This window comes from Sander lucioperca, chromosome 20 (assembly GCF_008315115.2).
Source record: "Sander lucioperca isolate FBNREF2018 chromosome 20, SLUC_FBN_1.2, whole genome shotgun sequence".
Taxonomy (NCBI): Eukaryota; Metazoa; Chordata; class Actinopteri; order Perciformes; family Percidae; genus Sander; species Sander lucioperca.
In genome coordinates this window covers 24,434,011-24,449,150 of record NC_050192.1, presented here as the reverse complement: position 1 = coordinate 24,449,150, position 15,140 = coordinate 24,434,011, and the positions used below count along the sequence as shown (strand labels likewise).

General features: G+C 39.1%; 1 long non-coding RNA gene across 1 annotated transcript in view; it reads right to left on the bottom strand.

The window, feature by feature from the left end:
* LOC116054561 overlaps positions 1-14,876 on the bottom strand; it is a 110,904-nt gene extending 96,028 nt beyond the window's left edge. The window contains exon 1 of the long non-coding RNA XR_004106096.2: positions 14,473-14,876. This is a non-coding gene — a long non-coding RNA (uncharacterized LOC116054561). The remainder of the gene's footprint in view (positions 1-14,472) is intronic.
* Positions 14,877-15,140: the final 264 nt, after the last annotated feature.

The window sequence follows — 15,140 nt, the reverse complement described above, 5'->3', positions numbered from 1 at the left end:
CCTGACTCGGTCATTGGTAACTTCAACATGTTCAGTTCAGAGTGCAGATCCTAATGATAGGTGATGAGGTATCCAAACTTCCTGGACCTTTCTACAAGAATAAAAAGAATGGATTACTTTACTGGCTTTCTGGCTAAAGCGGAATGATGCTGTCTGAAGGAGCAGATGCCACAGTCAATTAAGAGACTCTCTCATCTCTGCAGCACTCTCAGTTAAAACCAGAAGGCATGCTCGGTCTTCCCCTCCTCAGCACTTGGGAGGGAGGAAGGAAGCCTGTTGTTGGCTGGAGATGACTGTCGGACCCAAACTGGAAGTGTCGCTGCAGTGGTGCTGTGTGTGTCATCTGTGTGATTGTGCCAGGCAACAGGAACTGTCTGGCCAAAGTCACAGATGGCGTTCGAAGCCATTGGCGCTTTGCAGTCGCAGAGGCTCAAGAAGCTCTCAACTCTAACGCTGTCTTTATTGTGATTAAAATTTAAGCAGATAGCAGTGGTCTGAGACACACTATCATACAACAGTGTTCAGGTAGTGCGAAGGTATTGTTTCTTTGCAACTTTTTATGCTACCGTCTTGGCCAGGCCAAGAAGTCTCCTCCCAGTTGTTTGTATGCTGTTTTTGTTGACTGCCAAGTGTATTGTATTTCTTACTTTTTTTTTACCAATGGATTAATGACTAGACTATGTGTAATGTGAACACTGAAGTTCCCCTAAACTCTGCTGAACATTTTAGCATCCTTTAGCTCGTCTTGTTTTTAATTCCCGCAAACATACTTTTTGGTGAAGACGGACACAAAGCTAAAAGAAGAGTGAATGTTAGTCATTGTTAAATGAAACAACTGTCAGTGTGGAAAACGGAAAGTGGTCTTGCATGGTATAAAGCCTTAGGTTTTGTTGTCCCCCCTCTATAATAACGTCCCACTACTTACTCCTTTGCGCCCAACGGACAAGACACCATTCCTAAGGCTGCTAGAGGGCGTTGTCACTCAAAAGTCGTCAGCGACGACTGATGCCATCATTTTTCTTGGGAGAATAGTCTCTATAATCCAGATGTCCAGGGACAAGATTAAAATTAAAATTGGGTACTTGAAAGATTTATTTTAACAATTTAGGCTATGCTCTGAAGTTAATTTCCTTTTGCTTCTATTATTAGTATCATTAGGTTTATTACTTATTTAATTTACAGGTCTGGAAAATATAATGAAAGTCAGTCAGAAGCGCCCTATCAGATGTTCTGCCTTCAGGGTCCCTTGGACTGACTGAATTTCCTCTGGTGTGTGTTCAAAAGGATGCCATGTGAATGCATGTTCCTAAAACAAATGAAAGAGACAAAAGCAAATCAAAAGCTTGTAATTTCATGAATGTTGGAGGCGCAACATCTTCTCCGTCCTCTCGCAGCAGTCATGATCTATGTGTCTTCAGGGGATTTTCTTGTCTCTTTATCATACTACTGCTAGGGACAGGGAGTCAAGAAGGTTCAATAGGCATGGCGGCACCTCACGGAAACCAATTATACACGGGCTCCGAAGCCTTCATTTTGGTGCTTGAGCTTTGAATAATTCTGATATTCCGTGATGAATTACCACAACCAAATGAGAAGGAGAGAGACGGGAGGGGAGCAAGAAAGCGAGAGAGCAAGAGACTGAAAGAGAAAATCCAGGAGGAATTCTTTGCCTTAATTCCCTCGGGGCATTCAGTGTGTTGGTGGAGCACTGTACGTTTCTCTGGCAAGCGTATCTCCTCTTTCACCCACGCCAAGTCTCTCAAACCGAATCAAGTCCCAGCGGAGGAGTTCCTTCATCTAGCCGGAGTGTGCGTGCTCTTGTGTTGCACACCTCCTCTTAATTAAACAATGGCAAGCACTGAAAACGTTGTTTGACAGAGACTGTGGAAATTAACTTTGTGAAAAGAAAAATGTAAAAAAAAAAAAGAAAAGTCAAAGCAGATCTCACAGGATGTAAGTTCCTTAAGCAGGACTGAGCTCATTGTACTTTACATGTCACTTCTCACTGGTTAAAGTATTGCTTTGACTATATTTCAAGTGAGTACTGGAAATAATTTAAACAGTGCCTTTTCTTTAGATTCTATGTATCTCAGGATCCTTTTGTCTATGTACTGTATACCCCAGTTTATATGAAGCAGCAAATACATCATTACTCAAACAATGCGTAAACAATTGTACACAGTACTCTAGAAAGGAACCATTGGAACCACTGCCAGTAAGAATTATTTTTATCCGAATAATCTTGAAAAAACTGAGGTTTAGCTGTGGGACACGGAGTACATTTGCAAACATACTGCGTATCCAGATCACTAGCAGTAATCTGCTTAAGGCAATGTTTTGTTTACAGCGTTTGAACACTGCACAGTTCAAAGTGATGGGATTTTTTCTAATGAACCACTTTTTATTGAAATGATGTAATAATCCGTCTAGTACTCGCCACTCCACAGCACAGGGCCATGTGGTTAGCTTTATACATTTAACACCCAGATTCCTTTGTCTACCGACAATGACACACACAGTTTGGAGAAGCCAGCCAAGGCATTTACTGTACAAAAATGGAAAGACTGAGTAGGAATCTAAATCTAAAACTTGGCACTACCAATACAATAACAACCATTCACCTATCAAGGATAACCCATACACTGACATGAATAGGATTTATTTGGTCTTGTATTGCCAGACCTACTGTAACTCTACAGCACTGTGGATTGAGGTCTGTCTACACCACACATACATTATTGGAGGAAAAAACACTCTGGGCTGTTTGCATTTCTTTCAACCAATCACAATCATCTTGGGCGACGATACAGTAACGTGAGCTATTTAAATTAGCTGGATACATGGTTAAAGGTAATTTGCTCTTACCAGAGTATAGGGCCGTCGTGTATACTTCGTCCACATCAATCCCCCGCCAATCGGTCCAGAAACGTCCCAGTTACATAGTAAATGCCGTAAACAATCTTTGTAAATCTTTACAATCATTCACTAAAAGAACCAAGCAGGCCTGCCTTATTTCACTATCCATTTTATTGTTTGTTTCGCTGTAGACTGTATAGTTATAAATCTTAAAGATTTATGTTACTGGCATAAACAGTGAAAATATTTCGACAAAATGGATACAGTATACATGGTTCTTTTGTTAATGTGTGGATATTGGCCTAGACTGACATTGACTTCCTGGCCTGAATTATTATCCCAGTCCTCATTATCCACCCCTATTGACATGACAGTTTTAGTAATGATTTATTTGAATTCAGTCAGTTATTAAAGTATGAAAACACATTCAGTAAGATTTCTACTTTGTTTCCTTTGATGTGAAATTTCCCATTAACTGCACTGTAGGTATAGTGCCAGTGCTGCAAACCTAGTTAGCTTGTAGAAAAGTCTTTGTGATAAAGGTTTAAGTTCAAACACTTAAAACTCAAACACTGTTAAAACTCAGTGTTTGGCTGTAACGAGGTGGAGTGCTTCACAGATTCTGGCCGACATTTGCAAATGTGATTTATGCTTACGGCACAGCGAGGAGCTCAAATCTTTAATTACCGTGCAAATTACTGGCCACTATAATTCATCAGTACACAACCACCAGAACCTCATTTCCACACTAATTTAATGAATAATTGCCTTCTTGGAAAACCTGCCTCTTCTAGTATAATGGCAAAGGCCTTGGAGGATACGGCTACTAATGTGGAGCCGAGTTCAATCGGAGCTCCGACTGCTACCTGTTTTAAGTGAACAAAAAAAACTCATGACGCCGTGGCGACGAACAGGCTTTAATTGCATTGACGTTTACATCTTCATGCTGCTGGGAATTCAGCTATTGTAAAACAGGTTGTGTGGGATCTCTGGTGCTTTTCCGATTCACACTGTAGAGGATGGAGGCGGCTCATTGACCGTCTGCCTTAATTTGTTCCCAGCTTGAGAGAGTCCACTGACCCCAAACTCCCATCAGTATTTGGAAGACAAAGCTGAACACATGCATTACTAAAGCCCATAAGGCGGAGTTCTGTTCTGTGCTGACATTTATTACAAAACTTATTTCTACAAATCACAAAAATCATTACTGTCATATATTCCAATGGACCCCTTTATCATAATGCTTTAATCTCTGTGTAAATATTTCACCTTGATAGTAAAAGACATGTTTCTTACAGTCAGAAAACAAACAGATCTTAATCTTACTGTGCATAAATGTTTTGTTGGAAGCGAAAGTGCGATTACTGATTAGAGCCTTAAATTCTAGTTCTTTACCCTTTAGACAGACCCCAAACCATAAATCTAATCCCTTCTCTATTGATTCAACCCGCCATGTTAAGTCTACTTTCTTCAATAGAAAGAGAGGAATCCAAAGGAAATCTGGTACAAATGCGCTGTGCTGACCTTCACTCGCTCCAAAAGCACAAGATCCTGGAACCGCGGACTCGTATCCAATCAATTACTTGGTGGCTTAATTGATTTGCAAAGGTAATCACTGGGCACACATCCACCAGGGCAGAGTATTTGATGTTTTAATAAATGGTTTTACAGCAGAACTAGATGACTGGATCGATTCAGCCTCTACAACCTTGATTATAGCACGAGTTGGGAGAAAAACAGGAGTGTAGCAGCAGGCCGAGCCAAACTATGCGATTGGTTGGGCTCACCTTTGTTCATTGTTGACGCTGAAGTGTTGTACAGCAGCGTGGTACAGATCAAAGCTGACCACATTACTCAATTTCCTCTTACAGGAAGGAAACTGAGACCAGACGCTTACTGTAGCTCTTATAACACTGCAGAAAATGCAGTAAAGTGTAAAAATAAATATAAGCCACAATCTGTCCTTGAAGAGTCACCTACAATTGACCATGATGTATACACAGAACACATCACTGTTAATTCTCAAGTGCAACTCAAATTCTTTAACACTAGAAAAGCTGAGTTACTGTCACTGATCATTGCTTTTTTTCTTAGAATGATCAAAATCCTCTGGGGTTTCTGAAAGGCTTTATAATGGTTTAAATCCAAACATTGTGACTTTACACTACTATTTACTGTACAACTACATAATTTAGTATTGAGAGAGAGTCACCTGAAAATGATGCATCTATTTAAGTAATAAACCAGCCAGCCAAACTACAACTAATGTATTTACAGCACAGATTTAAAAACAATCTAGCAGATAAGCTTCATTCACCTTAATGCCAAATTCAGACTACACAATATCAGCTTGATAATGGTCCTACCCTGTACAGATGTTGGACATCAGCAATGAAAATAAGCACTGGGTGCAACAAAAGCTTGATGTTTGATGATGATATAGCGTACGGGACAACAGAATCTTTTTGCCATCACATTTGACAACTTCTACAATATATTATATGATGCAATAAATGACCCATTGGAGACATAAGATTCACGTTTCAGTGCCTTTGATCATCATCTGTGATGTTAAACCTCAGATTTACACACAGTCAAACAGATATTGTGGCATTGTGGTCATAATTCAGTAATAAAATCCTAGCGTGATGAGGAGCGTCTCTCCTGTGTGGCTACTGACAGCGCTGTCAGCTGAAATGTGTATCACACTGAACTGCAGTAGAAGAACCGCTGGCAGCATCTGGTTAAAAACTAGTTTAGCAGACTTCTCTGGCATTCGGTACCAGAGCAGAGGGCACTGGAGCAGCAAACAGAAACCCTGTTTGTAAAAGTGTATAGCCTGCCATGCTGTTATCCTATGTTGCTTGTTGTACACCAATTTTATAAAGTACAGTTTTTCAAATAACACAATGAGTTTGGACACGGAGGCTTCTCGACTGATTATTCAAATCAATATTTACAGGCTAGCTCTACTGTGTACCTAAACACTCACCTTCTCTTTAAGTTGGGTAAAGCCCAGCTTTACTTGATTGATAAAACTGTATTTGAAAACATTTGGTGATGATGCCATGAGGTTGAATGACACACTTTGATTGGTCGAAGTCTGCCATGTCTATCAGCCAAGTCACTACAACAATTTATGACTATATTCGCCTAATCTGACACAGAGATCATCTCAAAAGACAAATATATGGTGTAGTCGGATCTCTAAATAAGACATGGAAGAAGATCATTTTAATAAGATGAATGCAGATTCATCCTTTGAATTTACTCCGTTTGTGTGGATGATTTATGCAAAAAAAAAAAAAAAAAAAAATCAAAAGGAGTGTTGCCCTGACTGCTGTTTGGTGAAATAAACATTTGAAGACCAAAAGTTTCTAAAGAGATTATAATGCTTTAATGCAATACACTTTGCATTCCCATGGTACTCCTCGCATGGTTTACAGTCTCCTAAACACACATTAGATCAAGTGTGATCAAAGTGCAGAAAACAAGCAACACAAAGACCGGGGGCCTGTTTCACAAAACCAAGATAAGGGATAAAGCCGGGATTTCCCGTTATCCTGGATGAATTTAGTTAGATTCAGTTTCACGAAAGCGGAGGCACATAAATCACCATGGAGATTTATTCTGTGCAGCTAGCCTGCTCCAGACCAGGCTAACAGCCAGGATTTATTTAATCCTGGAGCCTTTTCTGATCACCCAGCAGTGGTTTTACCCTATTGTTATCAGCCTGGATTAAAATACAACAGGTGCATATTGCTGTTCATTTAAGTACTGTTTATTATTTAAAGTCGTGACCATTATTTTTTTTTAATAATTATTCATGTGACAGTCATTGTTACAATATTACAGTTGTCACTGTTATATTGCTGTATGAAGACTGCTGTTCATATTGTTGTTAGAAGTTTGATGAATATATTATGGCAGTTGTTGAGATAATTAGAAAAGGCTGATAACATTTCAAATGTGTTTTAAATGAAGTCTGTTACTAAGGGCAATACATACAATGCTGTACATTTCTATAGTTGACCAATGCACCTTGAATTATTTTTTTTTATTCTTTAACAATAAGGATCATGTTTGTTCCACTTCCATGTGCATTGTATTTGGCATTCTTAGCACACAATGTGTGTTGTCCAGTAAACTGGGACTATAATTTGGGAGGATTGTACAATTTAAAGAACATATCCTAATTGTACAAATCTCCCAAATTATAGTCTTTGTTCACTGGACCAGTAACTACCTAGTGATGTAGGCTACTGTACATTCATGTAACAACAGAGAGAGGACACCTCAATGGTTTTTGACCTTATATTTTGCTGGGGGGGGAAATAACAGATGAATACACTCTGTTCCATTCATGTTTACAGTGTGCATGGAATTTATCACTTAATTATATTTATAGTTTCTATATTTTAGAGTCCAATTTCTTCAGTGTCTTTACTTTCTATGTCCATATATACGAGGGAGCAAGGCATATAATATGTAGAGAAGGAAACTCGTCCTCTATAAAAGTTTTTTAAAAAAAACACGAGAAAAAGCGTGGCAGATAATAGAGGACAAACTGAATGACATTTATGAACTACTGCGCTTAACTGAAACCATTCAATGAGTCACTGTCATTTGCAAAAATGAACAGTTGTACACTTTGCATTAAAAGCGAGCAGTGGAAGTTAATATGACTTAGGAAATTTATATTTTAGCCCATGAGCGAGAGGGAGGAACAGAATGAAAGAGATATTTATGCATCATATTCTAGCATTGTAGAAAATTGATCTTCATGGTAAATGTCCTGAGTAACATTATCTTCTGCTTACTTTTAAGGCAAAGAGTACAACTGTTAATTTGTGCAAATGATTAGGAGCCTAATCCTTGAATGGAATGATTATGATGGTTTCAATTCAGAGCAGTGGTCAGTTAACGTACATATTTAGGCTGCTTACCCATTCAGTCGGTCCGCGATCGTCTGCTACGCTTTCTCTCGCTGTTTCATTACAACGGCCGTGTTTCTTTTCTTTTTATACAAATAATGTGTTTCACGTTATCATACTTCCACAAGAAGCTGCTTCACTCTGTATAAAGTATGTACAATGCGTATTCTCCATTTTGGCATCAGTAAATCTGTGATCGACCTCGCGGTCTTTTGAGGAAAGCCGTGGACGTGCATCTATCTGAATTACTTCAGCCTGGCTCAACCTAGTCGCTCCTCCTCAGCCTGGCCTGGCCTTCGTGAAACGCACCAAGCCAGGCTGCACAGATTAGACTAGGTCAAGCCTCGCTTTATCAGTTATCCTGGATTTATATATTCTGCTTTTGTGAAACAGGCCCCGGTTAAGGTTTTTGTGTTGCTTGTTTTCACACAATTAAATTAACAAAAAGTGTGATATGCCCAGTGATCATTATTCGAATCTGACATTATTAAAAAAAACAATATAAATGTGCAGCTAATACAACAACCCACAGACTTATAAACAACTACATTATCACACACACAACACACACACTTTGTATTTTGTCAGGAATTGCAGGAAACAGATCAGTTATTATAGCAGTTTAAAGCCTACAATCTGAGCAAAGGCTGTCACATCACAAAATAACATTAAGTCAATCAGTCTACAAGTCAAAACAACAACCTCATCATCACCATGTGGAGATATAACCAAACACCTACCAACCAAGTAAAATCAATACCAAAGAAAACACCCCCTACATACAGTACAAACATGCACAGGTCGTTACATTTGAAGCCATTTAATGCGACAAATACTGCAGTAAAGCACTAAAGCCATGCAATCAACCATAAAGCACATTTGATCCAGACACTCTAATAGAGCTATTCCTATGGGCTTAGCCACCACAAGTGTCGACTGACTGCTGTTGGTGGTGGTTGGTTACTGCAAATCGCTTCTACCTGTGTCTGTTTAACATTGTATTAGAAAGTAACTATTTTTTTTTCCCAAAAGGTCTGGTTGCAAAATGACACGCTTGGGATCACTCTATGGAACCACTAACTGGTCAAAACCTACAGGGGACAATTGGGCTCTATTTATCTTCATTGGACAACATTAATGTTGTTGAGATAGGATCACCTCAGTATTATTTTTTTAGGGGCTGCTCACACCTACTTGCTTCTTGAAAAAATAAGAAATGTTCCATCGATGAAGACAATGAAAAAAAAAAAAATCTTTTTTAAGATTTTATTTTTGTGGCATTTATTATACAGGACAGCTGAAAATGTGAAAGGGGAGAGAGAGGGGGCATGACATGCAGCAAAGGGCCGCAGGTCAGAATTGAACCTGCGGCCACTGCGTCAAGGACTGAGCCTTAGTGCATGGGGCGCACGCTCAACCAGGTGAGCTATCTAGTGACCCAAAAACGATTTTAAAGATTTGTTTTTGTGTTAAAACATAATACTACTCTGACCTTAAAACAACTTCCTGGACAGAGGGACTACAACAAGCGACTGTACCTTGGAGTTATGTCAGCTTCATACTGTAGGTCTCATTTAACACAGTCTAATGTGTTAAAGCCTAACAAGATAGTTTGTTCTATGTTTGCTGTGAAACTGTATTCCCATGAGTTCTACATGCAAGTCCTCTTGGATTTTTTTCAGATGAAAAAAACTGAATAAAATAAAAACTACAATTTAAATGAGGACAAATACTCTGAAGTTAAACTTTAACGCCTTCACGGCTCATCAGAGGATCCTCCAGCCTCTTAGTACACAGCATCCCACCTTCACAGTGTGGAGGAAACGGCGCCTCTGGGAGGCATTTCTGAAGTTTAACATTTCCATGGGTTTACTAGTTGAAAGGCTGCCCACCAGCCAGTTTTAATTGCCTTTGGGGGCCATTAGGGCAGGTCATTCGTCACTGCGGTTCAGGGCTGCATCTGCACGCCTCGCTGTGGGATTAAACCATCGGATCTGAACCACAGCCTGGTCAGACCACCACTGCCCTCCGACACGGGGAAGACAAGGAAGTGTCAAACTGGACGTCCTGTTTATAAACTCACACCTAGAATTGGATTTGTTTCCCCTTCCTCTGGTGCTCATACAGGTTAACATGTGATTGTAGCTTGAAATTACCAATCACAAATGACTTCATTTTTTTCTGTTCTGTTGTATTTGTTCACAGGGCGTGGTTCTCAATTTCAAAATAATTTCTCATGTTGAAGCATGTGAAAATAAATGGTTTGGCTTTAATTAAAATTAATGAATATAAATAACACCAAGGTTACAATAATCTGACAAACTCAAGACCGCAAGTTTAAGATAATGCCTCAACTGTGAAAACATTTGATTATGTTCCACACTTAACTTTTCACACGGGTACATTGTGTTTTTTTTTAGTAAAAAATGGCAACAAGCCATGTCTATTATTGTATTATTAAAACTACTCTAATCCATATTTCTGTATGCAGTTGTGGAATGTACATTTACTTAGTACTTAAGCAAAATAATAGGTATTTTATCCAGCTTTATCCGGCATTAAAGCTCAGATAAAAACACTATACACTACCTGCTCAGCACCAAACTGTAGACAAACAAAGTTAGTGACTTGCTGGTAAACATGATGGAGCATTTAGCTGATAAACAGCCAGATATTTACCTCAGGAGTTGGTGGAGACCAGAAATAGAGCTTGTTTTTAACAATGACTTTATCTCCTCTTATCTTGTCTTGTCTTTTTGAGTCAACTTTATCCTATTTTATTGTATTTGTCCTTCTTTTATTGTTTGATTTTGTCATGATTCTTTGCTTTGTCATGCATGAATTGTGTTATAGAAATAAAGTTCTAGAATTATTATAATCGTCATAGTAGTCATCGTCGTTAAAAAGGGAGTGAATACATACATTCAAGACAAATATGTATAAGACTTACATTCATCTGGTGTGAAGATACATGGTTTTAAATGAATGCTAATGTTGCTCCATGTCTGCTGGATGTGCAAAAAGTGTTTACCATACCAAGAATATTTTCCTGCTCTCTAACAAGTCTTGAACCAAACTTCTTTGAACACTTTTGGTTATAAAAATTATCAGATTATATAATTTTTAAATAACCGGGAGATTAATCTGACAATCAGAAGATGCCAAGGATGGAATGCACCGTAAATGTTTAAAGATGGCTAAATTAGATATAGATAAATACATCCATCAATCTTATGTAAATGTTAATGATTTTTTAGCAATACCATGCAGAAGCAACTAAGACACCTTGCCATCTTAAAACACTAAACCTGGAATTTACACTTGCAAAGGTCACAGACTGAGATGTAGAAATGATTTATAGCAATAATCAAATTGGCTGAGAGCAAACAGGTAATAAGCCGAGTCAGTGCTAAATCAAGACAGGCATAAAAGCAAATAAACAAAAAAAAAGGCTGAACTGTGAGGGAGCTAATGAGAGCTGACTGAAGGTAAAAAAGTCATTTCTAAGGAGAAAGTGATGTATTGTTGCATGGCTGTGCTGGCTGCTGCGCCGGTGGCTGCAGCGGGCCCTCAGAGAGCCGCAGTCCACCCTCACCTGATTATTTTTCACCTTGTTTACAGCGGCACTCCTTCGTGGTACTGCCTCCATCTCCCTCCCTGCATGGACCTGTCTCATTACGTCCATCTCAACAAGTCACTCAGCCGAGAGAGAGAGAGAGAGAGAGAGAGAGAGAGAGAGAGAGAGAGAGAGAGAGAGAGAGAGAGAGAGAGAGAGAGAGAGCGAGCGGAGGAAAGAGGGAGATGGGTAGGGGACAGGTAATACAAGGACAGGTGAGGAAAGACGATTAGAAAGAAATGAATATAGTCGGAGGAACATTGTCTAAATCCGTCCTGACAAGAGACGAGAAAGTGTTTAGTGTGGAAATCACTCTGAGCGTGTAAATTCATCTGAAGCAGGACGGGCAGGGAAGGACAAAGTAGCACCTTACATCAAGTGTGGCTCTGCTTTATATCAGGAATTATGTTCTGGAGTAAACAGTTGTTACAGCGCACGTCCACAAGCAGAGAGTCCTGCAGCCTTTTCTGCATCTCATTAGTCTCTCCTCATACGCTGTCAGTCTCAGCCAAGGTATATGAGCTGACATGTATATTGGGCAAATTAATGTATTTTCCTGAGATTTTGTCATGTCTGGGAGGTAGCATGCCCAAACTCTCAAACAGGAGCAGATTAGAGAGTGCTGGCAAAAAATTAACAAACCACTATGCTTACAAGTTCGGTATAACAGGAAATAGCCATAGCCTTGCACTGAGTCCAAAAGGCTCTCACCTTCTCCCACACAGTAATCTTTTACATATTTCCAAACTAAATAACCAAGATCAAAATTTCATGGTTGGGACTGGTTGCTAGACAACCAGAAGAAACTCCAGGAAGTTACTGGTCCTGGCCAAGAAATAGTCCGGCATATAGGCCTGGGCAATATATCGATATATCAATATGGTGATATGAGACTAGATATAGTCTTAGATTTTGGATATCGTAATATGGCATACATGTTTTTTTTCCTGGTTTTAAAGGCTGCATTACAGTAAAGTGATGTAATTTTCTGAATTTACCTGATTGTTCTAGCTATACTATTATTTGCCTTTATAACCACATTATATCCACATTATTGATGATTATTTATCTAAAATCTAATTGTAAATAATATTTTGTGAAAGCACCAATTGTCAATGCTACAATATCGTCGCAATATCAACATTGACGTATTTGGTCTAGAATATCGTGATATCGGATTTTCTCCATATCGCCCAGCCCTACTGGAACATAAAGGCGAATTGTTGTTTTTACACTAATTGAGTGTGCATTTGAGGTAGGCTGGATTTGTTACCTTTGGACACAGGCAGGCTAGCTCTGGCATACTGTTTTCAGTCTTCATGGTAATATTTTTGTTCTGGCCTTATATTCAGCAGACAGAAATGAGAGTGGTATCGATCTTCTCATCGAAGCATGATTAAAAGAAAAAAGAAAATGTCAAACTCTTGCTTTAATAGCTAAGACAACTTGTAGTGCTACTGTTTATAATTGTTTCACGCATTTATGTAAAAACTTTAATCAAAACAAACAAATAAAAATGATAGATTAGATGATATCTCCACACTGGCCTGGGAACGTGTCTGGATCCCCCAGTCAGAGCTGGTTAATGTGGCTTTAGTCTCGCATTGCCAGACCTTCCTCCACAGAGCTGCGGAGGAGGGTCTGGCTAGTCCACACAGCATTCCGGGATGGGAAAAAAACATGCTCTGGTTTATTGGCATTTCTTTAAACCAATCACAATCGTCTTCAGTGGCGGAGCAGCAAATAGCCTCGGAAGGAACTTGTTTTGGTGGAACATGTACGTTCAAAGGTTGTTTTAGTCGTGCAACAGAAAACTCAGATTGGACAGATAGTCTAGGTAGCTGTCTGGATTTACCCTGCAGAGATCTGAGGAGCAGTTAACCATAGTCCTCAGAAATCCACCGGAGTTTAGAATGCCAACACAAAGAAAGCGGAAGGTGACTGACTTCCAGCCGAAATGAGGGACATTTGGCGCAATTTCCGGCAGCACCTGAACAATCCCGGAATGAAACGTCGTCAATATAGACTAATACACTCTAAACTCAACTCAGTTAAAAAGACAGTGGTAAAAAGTGAGTAATACTATTATGGTTTTAAATGATATCCCAAACCTAAAAAAAAAAGATCTCTGTTACAACCGATATACCAGACTGCATTCTCTTTGGTCAAATATATATAAAACAGATGACATGAAAATAAAGTTTGGCCAGTGATCAAACCCAACAACTGTAAAGGATATTTGTTGTTCTGATTGCTGTAGGGTTTGCTACATAACAGTAAGTTTAACTGTGTCTTCAGTGGTGGTTCTAGTCCATTTAAACTAAGGGTTAGACTGGGACCATCTGGTCTTTTAGAGAGGCCAGTTAGATTCACTCTAAAACTAAGTGCTCATTATACTAGTGACTAGGTTTAGAAACCAAGTCAGACAGGTCATCTTTAGATCGGTACTATTGTTTTATTTTGATGGAATACACCAAAACACATAACATTCATATAGCGTACTTCAAGATGGCGAATCATAAATGCACATGTCATAGCCACATGACTTACAAATGTTTATTTATCTTCTAAGCATACAAAAATGTAAAAAAAAAAAAACCAAATACTACAAAGCTAAGAGATACAGATCAGTGCGAAATACTAAAAAGATTGAACACAAAAAGTATTTGCAGATTGACCACATCAAAAAGTATCAATACATGTATCAAATACATGAATACATAAAGTTAATGACTCATTATACAGCATAACTAAAACAAAATCCAGGATGACAGTCCTCAAAGCTAGCATAGACTTGCACAGGCTCATTCACAACTCACAATTCAACAGGTGACTGAACAACCAAGAAATGCAAAAGGGAGGAAAGCCCTAATGATTCAAAGCTCTCCAGGCTCTGTCACTACTCTCTGTGTCTGTAGACATTAGCAACAACACAACGGCTTTAGTGTAGGCAAACCAAGCACAGCACATTTAGCACAACCAGGGGTTAAATACTCACACAACCAGGAACGAAACCAGTCAGCAAAGAGACACATAACAGACGGACAGAGAGTGTATCTGGCTGACCTTATTTGACGTCCATTCTCCTTTCTTTCATGGAGGTGAAGTGTCCATATCGGTATACTGTCCGGCTGCTTTTGCTGTGACGGTGATTTAGTGTTTGTTGACAAAACTCCATCCCTGCTAGCTTGCTAGCTAGCCTCACAGAAGCTGATATTAGCAACACTAGAAAACAAGCTAACATTACCTTTCCAGATTGTTTAATGTAAAATAATAACATAACTTTCTATTGTTTGGTGTGTGATGCCTGAGTAGAACTAACTTTCATTACATTTCAATACACAATTTCTTTCCAGAGTCCCGTGCATTCCGTTTCGCAAAGGAATCACAGTGACGATCTAGCTAATTGATTTAATCAGTTTCACCTGGCGTCTCTTCGGCAGACTCCTCGTGATTGCGTACATTTTTTGAGTGCAATATCATGTTTGACCACAAAGGCTGCCCACCGCCAGCCATTACAACCCAGGGGGGCGCTGTTTCATTCTCTCGACATTTAAATAATATGAAAACTTGGGGAAACTAAAAGGATGAGGGGGATACAATGTACAGGAATAGCTATTATGACCCCACAGTGTATCTTAATATGTCTTAATATTTAGAATAAGTCACAATCAATTAATCATGAAATATACCCTGATAACAATATAGCTGCAGCAGACCACAATTTGATTTTA